Source organism: Simochromis diagramma, unplaced genomic scaffold (genome assembly GCF_900408965.1).
Source record: "Simochromis diagramma unplaced genomic scaffold, fSimDia1.1 OVJJ01000024.1, whole genome shotgun sequence".
NCBI lineage: Eukaryota > Metazoa > Chordata > Actinopteri > Cichliformes > Cichlidae > Simochromis > Simochromis diagramma.
In genome coordinates, this window is record NW_024387332.1 from 3952989 (window position 1) to 3966970 (window position 13982).

The 13982-nt window shown below is 39.1% G+C and overlaps 1 protein-coding gene and 1 long non-coding RNA gene across 3 annotated transcripts in view; both read right to left on the reverse strand.

The window, feature by feature from the left end:
- Window positions 1–13982, reverse strand: part of LOC120718018 (seizure protein 6-like) — a 155170-nt gene that overhangs the window by 112505 nt on the left and 28683 nt on the right. The window lies entirely within an intron of this gene.
- On the reverse strand, window positions 1018–8376 carry LOC120718019. The gene is made up of 3 exons (XR_005692347.1): window positions 5192–8376; window positions 4363–4371; window positions 1018–1028 (listed from the first exon to the last, which is right to left on the reverse strand). It is a non-coding gene; the product is annotated as an uncharacterized LOC120718019 (long non-coding RNA).

Consider the following 13982-nt stretch of genomic DNA (forward strand, 5'->3'; position numbering starts at 1 on the left):
TTCAAAAACAAAACGAAAACAAATCAGCGACCAATATAGCCACCTTTCTTTGCAAGGACACTCAAAAGCCTGCCATCCATGGATTCTGTCAGTGTTTTGATCTGTTCACCATCAACATTGCGTGCAGCAGCAACCACAGCCTCCCAGACACTGTTCAGAGAGGTGTACTGTTTTCCCTCCTTGTAAATCTCACATTTGATGATGGACCACAGGTTCTCAATGGGGTTCAGATCAGGTGAACAAGGTGGCCATGTCATTAGTTTTTCTTCTTTTATACCCTTTCTTGCCAGCCACGCTGTGGAGTACTTGGACGCGTGTGATGGAGCATTGTCCTGCATGAAAATCATGTTTTTCTTGAAGGATGCAGACTTCTTCCTGTACCACTGCTTGAAGAAGGTGTCTTCCAGTAACTGGCAGTAGGACTGGGAGTTGAGCTTGACTCCATCCTCAACCTGAAAAGGCCCCACAAGCTCATCTTTGATGATACCAGCCCAAACCAGTACTCCACCTCCACCTTGCTGGCGTCTGAGTCGGACTGGAGCTCTCTGCCCTTTACCAATCCAGCCACGGGCCCATCCATCTGGCCCATCAAGACTCACTCTCATTTCATCAGTCCATAAAACCTTAGAAAAACCAGTCTTGAGATATTTCTTGGCCCAGTCTTGACGTTTCAGCTTGTGTGTCTTGTTCAGTGGTGGTCGTCTTTCAGCCTTTCTTACCTTGGCCATGTCTCTGAGTATTGCACACCTTGTGCTTTTGGGCACTCCAGTGATGTTGCAGCTCTGAAATATGGCCAAACTGGTGGCAAGTGGCATCTTGGCAGCTGCACGCTTGACTTTTCTCAGTTCATGGGCAGTTATTTTGCGCCTTGGTTTTTCCACACGCTTCTTGCGACCCTGTTGACTATTTTGAATGAAACGCTTGATTGTTCGATGATCACGCTTCAGAAGCTTTGCAATTTTGAGACTGCTGCATCCCTCTGCAAGATATCTCACTATTTTTGACTTTTCTGAGCCTGTCAAGTCCTTCTTTTGACCCATTTTGCCAAAGGAAAGGACGTTGCCTAATAATTATGCACACCTGATATAGGGTGTTGATGTCATTAGACCACACCCCTTCTCATTACAGAGATGCACATCACCTAATATGCTTAATTGGTAGTAGGCTTTCGAGCCTATACAGCTTGGAGTAAGACAACATGCATGAAGAGGATGATGTGGACAAAATACTCATTTGCCTAATAATTCTGCACTCCCTGTATAAAGAGCTAACATCTCCAAAATGTCAGGAGTAGTTGGTCATTATAACAAGTGTTTGTGAACTAAAAATCAAGAATGTGGGATACTGTTTGTCCGTGATTTGAAGAGCCCAGCACTGCTCCCGACGATGGGAAAACCAATTCTGCTGAGGAGACCTACCTCGGCACTTGTGCAGGTGAAACCAAAGGGAAGATTTGCTTCACCATATTTTCTAGTCTTTGGCTTAGAATGAAGTTGGTTTGGAAACATATTCAGCGATGCTTCATCTCCTGCTTTGCGTTTGTGTGGGAGCCCCGTGCTAGCAGTGTCCAAGCGTTAGGTTTTTTTCCCCCCCTTTTCATACGCGCCCCCCCACCCGCAATGGCTCTGCGCCCCCCCTAGGGGGCGGGCTCCACACTTTGGGAAGGTCTGGTCTAGCACAACACTTGGAGCTAAGGGAGCAAAACAATCGCATGAGTGCTGCTGTTTGACTGAGGAAGAATAAATTAGTCGTGGTAAGCCAATCACACGACCACTTAAAGACAAAGCAACAAGATGATATATACCAGTTTATAAATTGTGTTGATAGGCCACGTAAAACCAGAGTCATGATAAACAATATATACGCTGCGTTTTTACTGTCTAAGGACAGCGCTAGCAAGCACTCTCTGCTTATGACCAAAAAACCCCACAAAAGACCAGGGGAAGTTTTAGGAGAGGAGGAGAGCGAGAGAAAGAAAGAAGTGAGAGAGAGCAAGAGGGAGAGCGAGTTTTGAGATGTGAGAGATTTGTGACGTTTAGCGTGTTTGGAGTGTGTAGTTAATGTGTTGTCTTGTGTAGTTAGTGTGTAGTGTTGTGGATAGTTTTGTGTTGTGTGTCAGAACAATGAGGCGACTGCTGTCTCCAGGTAGAAACAGGAGTGATACACCTGCTGCTGTCAGACCTGCAGGTATCAGGCTGTGATGTTCTCCTTTATAGTGGACAGAAATAATTTTTTTGGAGTGGCACAAATAATTAGTGTGGCATCTTATTGAATGCAGAACAGCTGATTGTTATGGAAATAGTTTGAAATGGTTATTTAAAAAATCAAGGTAAAAGGTAAATGGATACAAATAACTTTGTTTTTTGCAAAACTTGTGCATAGGATTTTAATATTAACTGTTTATATTTGCATTTAAAGTTATGAAATATGATTCATTAAACATGTTTGTGGTTGTTACAGTAAAAATATAACTTTTTCTACTCGGATTTTATGTTTTTTTGTCTGATTTTAGATCAATTGTGGTAATACAATATGTCAAAATGAAAACATAACTGTAAATTCAGACACATGAGATTGTGCTGATGATACCAAACAAGGCAAAGTAAATAATTTTTAAAGGTAAAATGTGGAGGGAAAATCAAAAGTAGTTAAAAATGGCCGATTATACCCTGGACCCCAGAGGGTTAAACGTTTTTTTTTTTTTTTTTAAAGTAACGCAATAGTTACTTTTCAAGTAATTAATTACTTTTAGAATATTGTAACTCAGTTACTAACTTAGTTACTTTTTTGAAGAAGTAACTAGTAACTATAATTAATTACTTTTTCAAAGTAACTTGCCCAACACTGATGATGACATACAAAACGGGAATAAGATGCAGGTGAAAGTAATCAACAGGTGTCAACAGACAGGAAGCAAAACTAACACAGGACAAAATCTTATTCTCAAAGTAAAACAGAGAAAAACAAGAGAGTAACACTTATCAAGAGAACACAGGGTGTCAAAAGTATAAACACAACCCAAAGACATGCATTTAGTAGGGTTAATCTTTGCTCTCTCTGTGGTAGAGTATCACTTCCTGCTCATGTTCTAACACACAGTCATGTTTTTGTGCAGCTTATCTGTGTAGCCAATTTAACTAAACTTTAACTTAAAATTTAACTTACAGATAGATTACTTTTTGTTTCATAGTGAGTGTAATCTTCACGTGCTTCATCTGAAGCATACTCTCTGTGTATTTACTGTCTTTAGCGATTTGCTAGCTTAGCTTAGCTCTTAGCCAACTCTCTAGCAGCATGGCCTCTTCATCTGTCCCTCCTGCACTTTCCTGCTCATTGTCCTAGCGGTCATCCTTTGACCGCTAGCTCTCCCCCAGCAGATTGTCACGAACAGGATGGCTGGCTGATGGTGAGGAGGCAGCATAGTCTTAAACAGAAGCCCCTAGTACACCACCAACCTGTTCATGTGTCTAACCGTTTTTCCCCACTCAGCGACACACCCACTGGGGATCAAACTCTGGTAATTGGTGATTCTGTTCCCAGACATGCGAAGCTAGAGACACTAGCAACCACAGTCAGTTGTCTTCCAGGGGCCAGAGCAGGCGGCATTAAGGGAAATTTAAAACTGTGGCTAAGGGTAAATGTAAATTCAGGAAAATTATAATTCACATTGGCAGTTATGACACCCAGTTGCGTCAATCAGAGGTCACTAAAATTAATTTTGAACCTGTGTCTAACTTTGCCAAAACAATATTGGAGTCTGTAGTTTTCTCTGGTCCCCTCTCCACTCGGACCAGGAGTGACATGTTTATTCGCATGTTCTCCTTAAATTGATGGCTGTCTGAGTGGTGTCCAAAAAACAACGTGGGCTTTATAGATAACTGGAAAACTTTCTGGAGGAAACCTGGTCTTGTTAGGAGACAAGGCATCCATCCCACTTTAAATGGAGCAGCTCTCATTTCTAGAAATCTGGTCAAATGTATTAAACCCTGCAAAACGTGACTATCCACAGTTGCAGTCTTACATGCCTCTCTGCAGCTTCTCTCCTTCCATTATCCCCCCAAACCCCCATCCCCTTAGAGACTGTGTCTGATCCCAAACAGACAAAAACAAACTAAAAACCAGCAGAAAGCAACTTAATAAAAAAAAAATCACAAAGAAAGAATAATACAATATCCACATCTGCACCAAAGAGTAAAACAGTGAAATGTGGATTATTAAACATTAGGTCTCTCTTCCAAGTATCTGTTAGTACATGAATTAATAATTGATCAATAAATTAATTTACTCTGCCTTACAGAAACCTGGTTACAGCAGGATGATTATGTTACTTAAAATGAATCAACATCCCCGAGTCATACTTACTATCATATCCTATCCTATCCTCAAAGCACAGGCCGAGGGGCTGATGTGGCAGCAATTTTCAATTTGATTCACCTCAGTTTTATTTAAACAGCACCAAATCACAACAACAGTCCTCAAGGCGCTTTATATTATAAAGTAACCCCTACAATGCATACAGAGAAAAACCCAACAAGCAAATGACCCACTATGAGCAAGCACTTTGGCGACAGTGGGAAGGAAAAACTCTCGTTTAACAGGAAGAAACATCCAAGAACCAAAACAAGAATCCTTTAAAAACAGAACCAAATCCAGGAACCATATTTTTATAGTATGGTTAGTACTTTCACTGAAATGAGCACTTCTTTGAAAAGGTTTTGATCATTATCTCAGGTAAATTTGAAAGTATTTATTTAAAAGGGAAAGTGCATATTAATGAATATATCAATGTAAATAAGCCAGAGTTAGCCAAAGGGCTGCTTTTCATCTGTGGTCACTGGTAATACATGATAGCATTCTAGTCAGAGATGTATTTTCTACCGCACTGTTCCTTGCTAGCTCTGGGAGACAGAGCATCTCATGAGCTCATCGACTCTAGGGGTAAATGGATAAAGCACAAGATATTGTCATGTCTTTGCAGCCTGAACTTCACTCTGTGTGGCCTCCAAAGAGAGGCTGTCACACCCTTTGGAGGCCAGCTAAAATGGTGTGATCTTGATAAACTGAGCTAATATATGAGGTGAGGGCTCACCTCATATATGACTCAATTTAACTAATGGAAAGGTTTCCACATTTATTTTGAAAATCTGACTAATTTTAATTTGGTAGAATTGTGTTCTTTGCTTGCTTTAACCCTTTCACGCATAGTGGTCACTATAGTGGACAGCTATTCAAAGGCTGTTTTCTTGTATTTGTATCAGAGTTGATGGTATACTTGCACATAAACCACTACACTGGACACTAATGTGTCTCTCCATACACATCAGTTGTCCACCTAAGCGGACATGTAAAAACCACTCTTTGAAAAGTACATGTTTAAGAAATTGAAGTTCAAAAGTCTTTTTTTCATGCCTAAAAATGAATAAAATTACTTAAGAAAAAAAAATCCTGATTGAGGTTGTCATAATTCATGCATGACAGGGTTAAAGTACTTTCTTATTTCTCTCGCATTCTGTTCTGGAACAGTTGATAAGTTCATATATAGGCTCATGACATATTTTAATGGAATATATGAAATGAAGTGAATACAGACTTAATAGCAATCTTTAATTGCATCAGATATCCTGTTAAATATTGATACATTCACTATATATGGCTTTAAAGCACATTTCCCTGTATGCATTTGCACTTAATTACCATCACTAGATGGTCAATTATTTCATTTTACAATTTTAACTTTCACTGAACCTGATGTTGATGTTTCACTCTGCTTTCTGTCTAAAACTCAGATGATTTTTGGAGTCAAGGTTGCTCAGACTCATCCAGAGGAGACACAAGCAGCTAAGTAGCTGCAGCCCCCCCTCTCCCTTCTTCAGCTGCCACCTATCTCATTTCAAGTGATGGCTGGAGCACTAAGACAGCAATCAATCAGGAGTAATATGTTTGACTCAGCTAATCAATAGCACCATACAGTATATGTAGGCTAAGAAAAGAAGCTCTTAAATTATTGTGAAGCAGACAAGATCAGAACTGCCTGGAGGAAAGAGAGGTCTCCCTGCTATTAATATGAGAAAAGGAGACATCTCCAGGAAGGGGCTGTTTAATTTATATCTTCTGCTTCAAGCCATTATAGACTCCAATTCAAATCTACAGGGAAATAGAACTCTAGGTGATATTGACTGTAAAATATGTTCAAGATGTCAACAGAAGTATTGCTTTAGCTACTGTAATTTGTAATATCTCAACACAGGCTTTACACTGCTGCTAGGTAAATGTAGTCCTCTATCAGGGTTGATGATGTTTACCCCCAAAAAATCCCACAGTAAAGCTAATTGAAGTCAATCAGTAATGTTGAAGCAAATGACTAATGGTGATCGTAGCAGCATTAACCGCAGCCCAACCAATCATAATCAAGACGGTGCTGATTAACATGCCGTGCTTCTGCATAAACAACCCTAGTGTTGGCTAACAACAGAAAGCACTCTGCATTAAATAACAATTACATTTGCTAGGAGTGATTCGGCTGCTTTTTTCCATGACGATCAGAATCGCAAACTTGCAAATCTGGTATGTTCTTTAAATACTAACCCAAAGTGTTCCCTTGTTTTACTTTTTTGTCCTTTTGGATTTATATGTGTGCATGCAAAAACTGCCCATAATCCTTCAAATATAGCACAGTCAGTGGTCTCCATTAGGACATCACTGACTGTTGTATGGACTACAAACAAATCTAACAGAAATCAATTTAAAAAGTTCTCCTTTTATCTCAAACAGCATTCTGTCTCACCTGTTATCCATCCTTTACATCACTTCCATCTTGTGGCCACAATTGGCTATTGTCCCTGGAAGCACACTTGTATGGTGGCCCTGAAAGGTCAAATGCACCAGCATATAGAAAACGCTGCGAAAGCACACAACACAAAACGGACGTTGAATAAAACACAACAGAAATGGAAAATACACAACAAAAACTCAGAAAAGAAAATTGCAAAAAAACACAATGGAAGTGTTTTTAAGGGAACCAAAAACGTGAGTTGTGGAAATGATAAGCTAATAGTTAACAACAAATAGCAAACCACAGTATTATACGAATCATGCAGTTAAAACACACATTATCTTTTCACCCTCACAACAATGAAGAATCTTTTGTCTCAGTGCAGTCCTTTGAATGGTTTCTGTCCCTTTCGTAGCTGTTCCATCACATTAATATCGCCTCATACCCATTTTTTTCTACTTCTACTATGTTGGGTTTTATTATTATTTCTGTTGTGTTTTATTCAACTTCCACTGTGTTCAGTGTGCTTTTACAGCATTTTTATATTTGCTGGTGTCAAAGGTGATTCTAGGTTCAAACTTTTAGGGGGGCTCAGCTCCCGATTATAATGTCATGCATACAGTGCCTTGTAATATATATTAAGAGAATATGATGTTTGTAATCAGTCCTTTTCACATTTGCAAACCACAGTTCAATTGGATACACATTACAATGTTACCTTCAAAAACAACCTAATTAGTTGCATGACCTATTGTAGTGTCTAAGAATAATTCAGAGAGAACGATCAGAGATTAAAATATATTCCAGCAGTTTTAGTCAAAGCCGAGGAAAAGGCACAGTCATTAAAGAAGTTACAGAACTATTTGTATCAAAGCTGACGAGGTGAGAAACATGCACAACATTATTACAGTCTCTTAACCACATAGAGACAGTCCACCAAATCACAAAGCACTTAAAGTAGCCATCTGAAGTACAGACACAGGAAAATCACCCTGCCACTCCAAATACCTGTACACAAATCAAAATGGTAATAGAGTTGTTTTATAATAAAGCTTTTGAATTCATACAATACAAATCCTCCCTTTATTATGCAGTCTCAGCCCAGAGCATCATGTACCCCAGTTTCCTGAGTGGAGAAAAGATTTGTAGTCCGTCACATCAATGCAGTAATAGCCATCCTGTTCGGACCGCATTTAGAGTGGTATGAATCCTGTAAAATGCTGCCATTCATTACAATATTTTCTGTTTAGAGTGTCCACTGTCATTTTTAAGTCACTAGCTTCACTATTGTTCCCTCATTCTTCCTGTTCTAGTACAACCTCTCTGTCCTCTCTTTCTCGCTCCATCCTCTTCAATCAGCTAGAATTGTATTTGCTGGAAAATTGTAAAAATATAACCTCATAATAAAGTAGGTTGGGGATCCATAACTGATATCAGTACATCATACAGTGCTGAGAGTCCCACAGCTATTTCTGGTTGTTTGCATTTGTATACTGTGGATAAAACACAGTATACAAACAGGGTATACAGCTGCTGCTAGCTCTCCTTTTACTTCTCTGAGATAAGAGTTACAAGTCCTACAACACATTAGCAAATAGACGTGATCATCTGGATCATCAGCTTCTTTGATTTATCATCGTAACAGAAATGTTTCTGTTACTGACCACCTTGACCAACATGTGTGATATAGAGACGATGGAGTGTCACGTAAAAAAAAACTTTTAATAAGTCTTTTAGCATATCAGCCTAGATGATGGAGAAAAATAGTCAACCCCTGTTTAATAAAACAAGGAAGTTAAACAGGTGCAGGCTCAGTCAGCACTTTCAGATTAACATCTCAGAAAAATCACTAATGAAGTAAACCCACTGTTTTGCCAAGACAGAAACTTCTTTTTTCATTAATATTTTTAATACAACCTGTGACTATCGACAGTTGACCATGTCACACAATGCTCAAGCATAAGCTGTACTTTATGTCCATTTGAGAATTCTTCGGTCATGGATTCAGTACACATTCCACCCTCCTTGACAGTGTTGCTTATCACAAACGCCCCACTACGGTAATGGTACTCCCTGAATCCAATAAGATGATGCATGCGGCCACAGCAGAAAAAAAATACTTGGAAACATCTCAAGGAACATGACTGTGAAACTCTCCAGATCGTTATGAGATCAACAACCACAGGATGTACTGGAATAAGGCTAATCCATGGTGGCCAGACAGTAAACCTATACTATACAAACATTTCCCTGCCATCCTGTACCATACACCCAGAGGCCCAATCGTAATGCTTGTAAAGGACCTGAGCTAAGAGAACATACACATATTAGGTTTAAAATTGTGGCTGATGTTGTTATCCTTCTATTTATCCTTTTAAAAACTGCTCTAATGACACTGTTGTTATTACATTGTTACACTGGTGATGTTTTAAGTGTCTAATTGCTTTCTTGTTTTGTTCAGTGAGGCAATCATTCATGCTGTATTGTATAGCTATCTTCAAAGACAGCTCATGAAGTATGGTGCAATATTAACAGATGATACAAAAAAAACCAACTGTATAATGACATCAACCATGCTACAGCGCTCCAGTATTTTCTGCATTCTTCTTACTGCAAATGATCATCAACAGTGACCCAGGTGAGACAGATCAGTGGCTTGCCTCTAATGACATTTTAATGAGAAACTAATGGGAGTTTCTACAGACAGACACCAGTGGGTTCGATGTGAGGTCAATGAGGCACGAGAAACACACTAATTTCTGCATCATAAAGGGTGTGCATAAACACAGTTATTGTTCTGCTCGACCCTCTGTGGAAGGCATTTTGCACTGAATGAGGTTTCACACTTGTTTTCTGGCAGGCCATGATCGCTGGTGCAATGATTAAAGTTTATTATGCGTCATACAACAATTTCCAAATGCAGAAATCATCTGTAATAAGAGGAAAGGCAGAAACTATTGTGTTCCCCATCTTTTTATGTTGATGCACTTGCCTGTGTGTCTGTGTATATACCTGTTCATTCTAGAAAAGAGAATTATTTCAGTCAGAATATCTTAATATTTCTCCATTTTTGTCTTTTGTGTCTGGGTATGTTCTGAATAGGTGAAGCATTTGGAACAAAAACGTGCAGTCTTGTGCTCTGTAAAGTTAAATATGCCTCTCTCCTCTCTGTTCCCATCACACCTAGTCAGACTAGTGTCAGACCTAGAAAACTCACTAGAAATCGTATCAGTCCATTAAATAACCATTATCAGTTGATATCACTCCCATAGATTTTGCTAGGAGCTCACCTCTTCCATCAGCTAGTTGCTCAGTGGGATGTTTTCACCTCATTTAATCATGCCACTGCCACACTGTGGAAACATTATGTTTCCACTATAACATAAAATAGCAACATTCATCCATATAAGATGGTCTTTTGTGCATTAGAAAGTGGCAGAGGCATAAATCACATGATTTTTAAGGCATAGTTTTTCACACCAAGGAATGGCAAAACACAACAATAAGATGGTATCCTCTGGTGGACCAGTGGTCCTTTTACATGCTTTGCTTGGAAGATTTCTGCAGACTTTACATGTTTACATGAATCCCGCAATTTTCTTCATGGATATAGTGATGTCAAAGCGATTTTCTTTTAAGATCTGTTTTTTCCTGTAACCAACTTTGAACATCAATCTATTGGGATATGTAAAATTTCCAATAACAAAGCTAATTTGATGACATAGAAATAAAACATTCTCTTTGATTGATAAGTTATATAAAAGGTCTCATTCTTACCATTATTTTAATATGAGCTTCATTTCATGATTCCTTTGACTTCCTTTCCTATTGTCAAATATGTCAAAATATTGTCTTTTTGACATAGTAATTTTGAAATGTTAGTGTTGTAGCTTATGGCTCTGAAATGAAAACCGTTTTCAATATCTGAACACAAATATACTGGGAATATTTATCAAAGAAGGCCCTGAAGGTCATGCATATAAAAATGCATTAACAGCGTCATGGCGGACGGCTGCCCCTCACTGAACCTGGCTCTGCTGAAGGTCTCTTCTTGTTAAACGGGAATTTATTCCTTCCAACTGTTGCCAAGTGCTTGCTAAAAAACAGGGTTGTTTGATTGTCAAGAGTTTTTTCTGTCTTGTTGTAGTGTCTTTACCTCACAATATAAAGAACTTTGAGGTAACTGTTGTTTTGATTTGGCACTGCATAAATAATCCTGAACTGAATTACAAACACGCTATTTCCAGTCAGACTGCAGTATGCATCTTAACTGAAAATAAAAATTGACCCTCCCACTGCAACATGCCAGACACTGGTGATTGTCAGTGTGTCTCACTATAAAGCTTTGCTGCAAGGTCAACATAGAATTCTAGCATGCACAGCACAGCCTCTGATAATACTTTTTTCTGTAAGGGGTCATCAGATGAAGAATTCCCCATCGTGGTGTGTATGTGCATATGTCTCTGTGTATGTTTGTGTATCCCAGCATGGTTTTCTTTACTCCAGTTGACCAACAGCAAAGAGTATGAGCAATGAGGCTGTGTTGTTAGAAGCTTAAATTGGTAGTGTGGGGTCAGAGGGCAAGCTGCGGTTAATGCTGTTCTAAATTGCCTTTCCCAGGAGGTTTGGCCCATCGAGATACTTGAGAAAGGTGGGAAGGTCATGCTGTGAGGAACAGCATGAAGGAAGTACATAGGAATCTCAAAGAAGCACATTCAAGGCCAGTTAACATCTCCACTGTGCTGACCATACTTCCAACCTCTATGACAATCAAATGAATTCTGCAGAGTTTGCTAGTATATGCTTTCATTAGAAAGCAATCAGACACAAAGACAGCTCCAGACAGCAAAGTACCTACAATTTACAATAAGCCAAGGTCTCTAGAGCAGACTGACTTTAGTGATTAGAGTCTCCGATGTCACTGTAGCAAAACTGAAAATTGCCTGTGAAAATTCACACAGCAAGATAAGGTATTTTGGGATTTATCAACTGAGCTCTACGAAACTGACTCCCAGTAAATTAGAGATCATGTATATTTTCCTAAAAAAAAACTAAACATTTTTCTTAAACTGAGTTCAAGCAAGGTAATGAATTTAAAAGCTGTGCAAATCAGGACCAATCAGTTTATTTTCACGTTTGAATCTTGATAGTATACAAGAGTGCCGGCAGTTTGAAAGTCTGAGCAGTTCCCTTTCGCTCAGCCACAAACACCTTTTTCCACCAACTGCAACTTAATCTCAGGTTTTATGGTCTCTTTTCAACACTTATTACCAAGACCATTTGAATCAAGTTGTGAACACTCCTCTACTTACCTGCCTATCCCAACTTACCGATTTCATAAACCCTATTTTTCACGAAGGTTAGCAGTGTACTGCAAGTTCACTACTCACCTGATTGCTCTGGAGGTGCCTTTGAGCCAAATGCTCTAAACAATTCAATTCAATTTTATTTATATAGCACCAAATCACAACAACAGTCTCAAGGCAACACACAACACATAAAGAAAAGAAAGAGAGAGAAAAACAACACACAGAGATGCACCGCACTGAAGTCCTTACAGATGGAAACTCCACATAAATTAAAACTTACCACACTAGAAATCCATGAAATTACTACTAATAATTCACACCTTCCACAAGCATCCCTCAGCCACAACTGGTTGTAGCAGATGGCAGCCTCTCCCTGAGCCTGGTGCTGGAAGTTTCTTCCTGTTAAAAAGGAGTTTTTCCTTCCTGGTCTCACCAAGTGCTTGCTCAAAGTGGATAATTTGATTTTAAGGTTTCCCTGTATTATTGTATGCAAATACAAATCACCTTGAGGCAACTGTTGTTCTGATTTGGCAGTATATGAATAAAATTGAAATGAGCTGAAGTGAACAGAACAGAATTAAAATGGAATTGAATTGAACTGAACTAAACTGATTACTTCAGATTAAGTAACTTCAAATTCAAATGCTTTTTGTCCTAACAACAAAACACAGAGACCAGGTCACATGGCCTGGTGTTTGGTGACCTAGTGTTTAGTCAGCACAATCAGTTGTGCAAATAAGTACATGGGTGAAAAAAATGGTGCATGCAACATTGTTTAATTGAAAAGCTCAAACCATAGTACAACTGAAATCCAAGATGTCTCAGGGAGGAGAGCCACACAGCAACTGAGTTATAAGGGCTTAAAAGCACTGACACACTGGCCTCAGGGGCTCATTCACCATACCCAGAGTATCTTACTGTTATCTGAATTCACTTTCACTAACATTGGCAATTAGTATAAATGGTCACACAAAGCTTGTTATTAACTCGTTTCCACTCACGTGAAAGGGAAAGGGATGGCATTGGCAGCAAGAGGGATCTTCCAGGAATGGTGAAGCTATCTTCTGGAGAATTAATTGGTCAATAGGTGGTGATTTCATACCATCTGATTGCTAATTATCTTATCTTAAACTGCATGGCAGGTTAGGTTTACAGCACAAGTTACCATGGCGATTTGTCCCCTGTAAGAAGTGAACCACCTTCAAATGACAGAAAAGCCAGGGTTAACCCAGAAGCTATCTGCTGTGTAGTACAGGCCTCAGATGTTGGCAGTGTCACTGATAGGAAACAAACAGCACCAGCTCACCGATGGCTGCAAATGAGACTTGCCACATAAACAGGCAAGAAGGAAGGCATTATGGAGTGGGTCATCACATTAGACACAGGCTTATTCCTTATATTTAAATAGCTGGGTTTATAACTGGTTTTAAAAAAAGCAATTAATCTGAAATGGTCCTAGGGGAAAGAATCAAGAGGAGAGTTCAAAATATTTGAATCTTATTTGAAGGTCACTCTTTAGTAGAATTTTATTAGTTTAGAAAGTCTTGACGTTGGTGAGAATCCCCAGAAACTTCTTAGTGCAATATAAATCAATGTGTAGGGATGGAACTCACAAATCACGGCGGTTCTCGTGATATCATATGTCACTATATAAATGCATTGGTGTATCATGGCTTGTCTATGTTCAAATGCAAATTTTCATTATTGCCTAAATTTATTGCTTAGACGATATGTCTTGATTTGCATCTAAAACCAGGTCACCAGCAGAAAGCATGTCAAAACTATTCCTGCTGTGCATCCCACTCTGCGTTTGCTCAGTTCTTTTCAAAATGAGGCAGAGCTGAATGTAACCTTGCACACAGTGTGTTGCGTCTGTGGACTTGCATAGTTCTCCCTTCAGT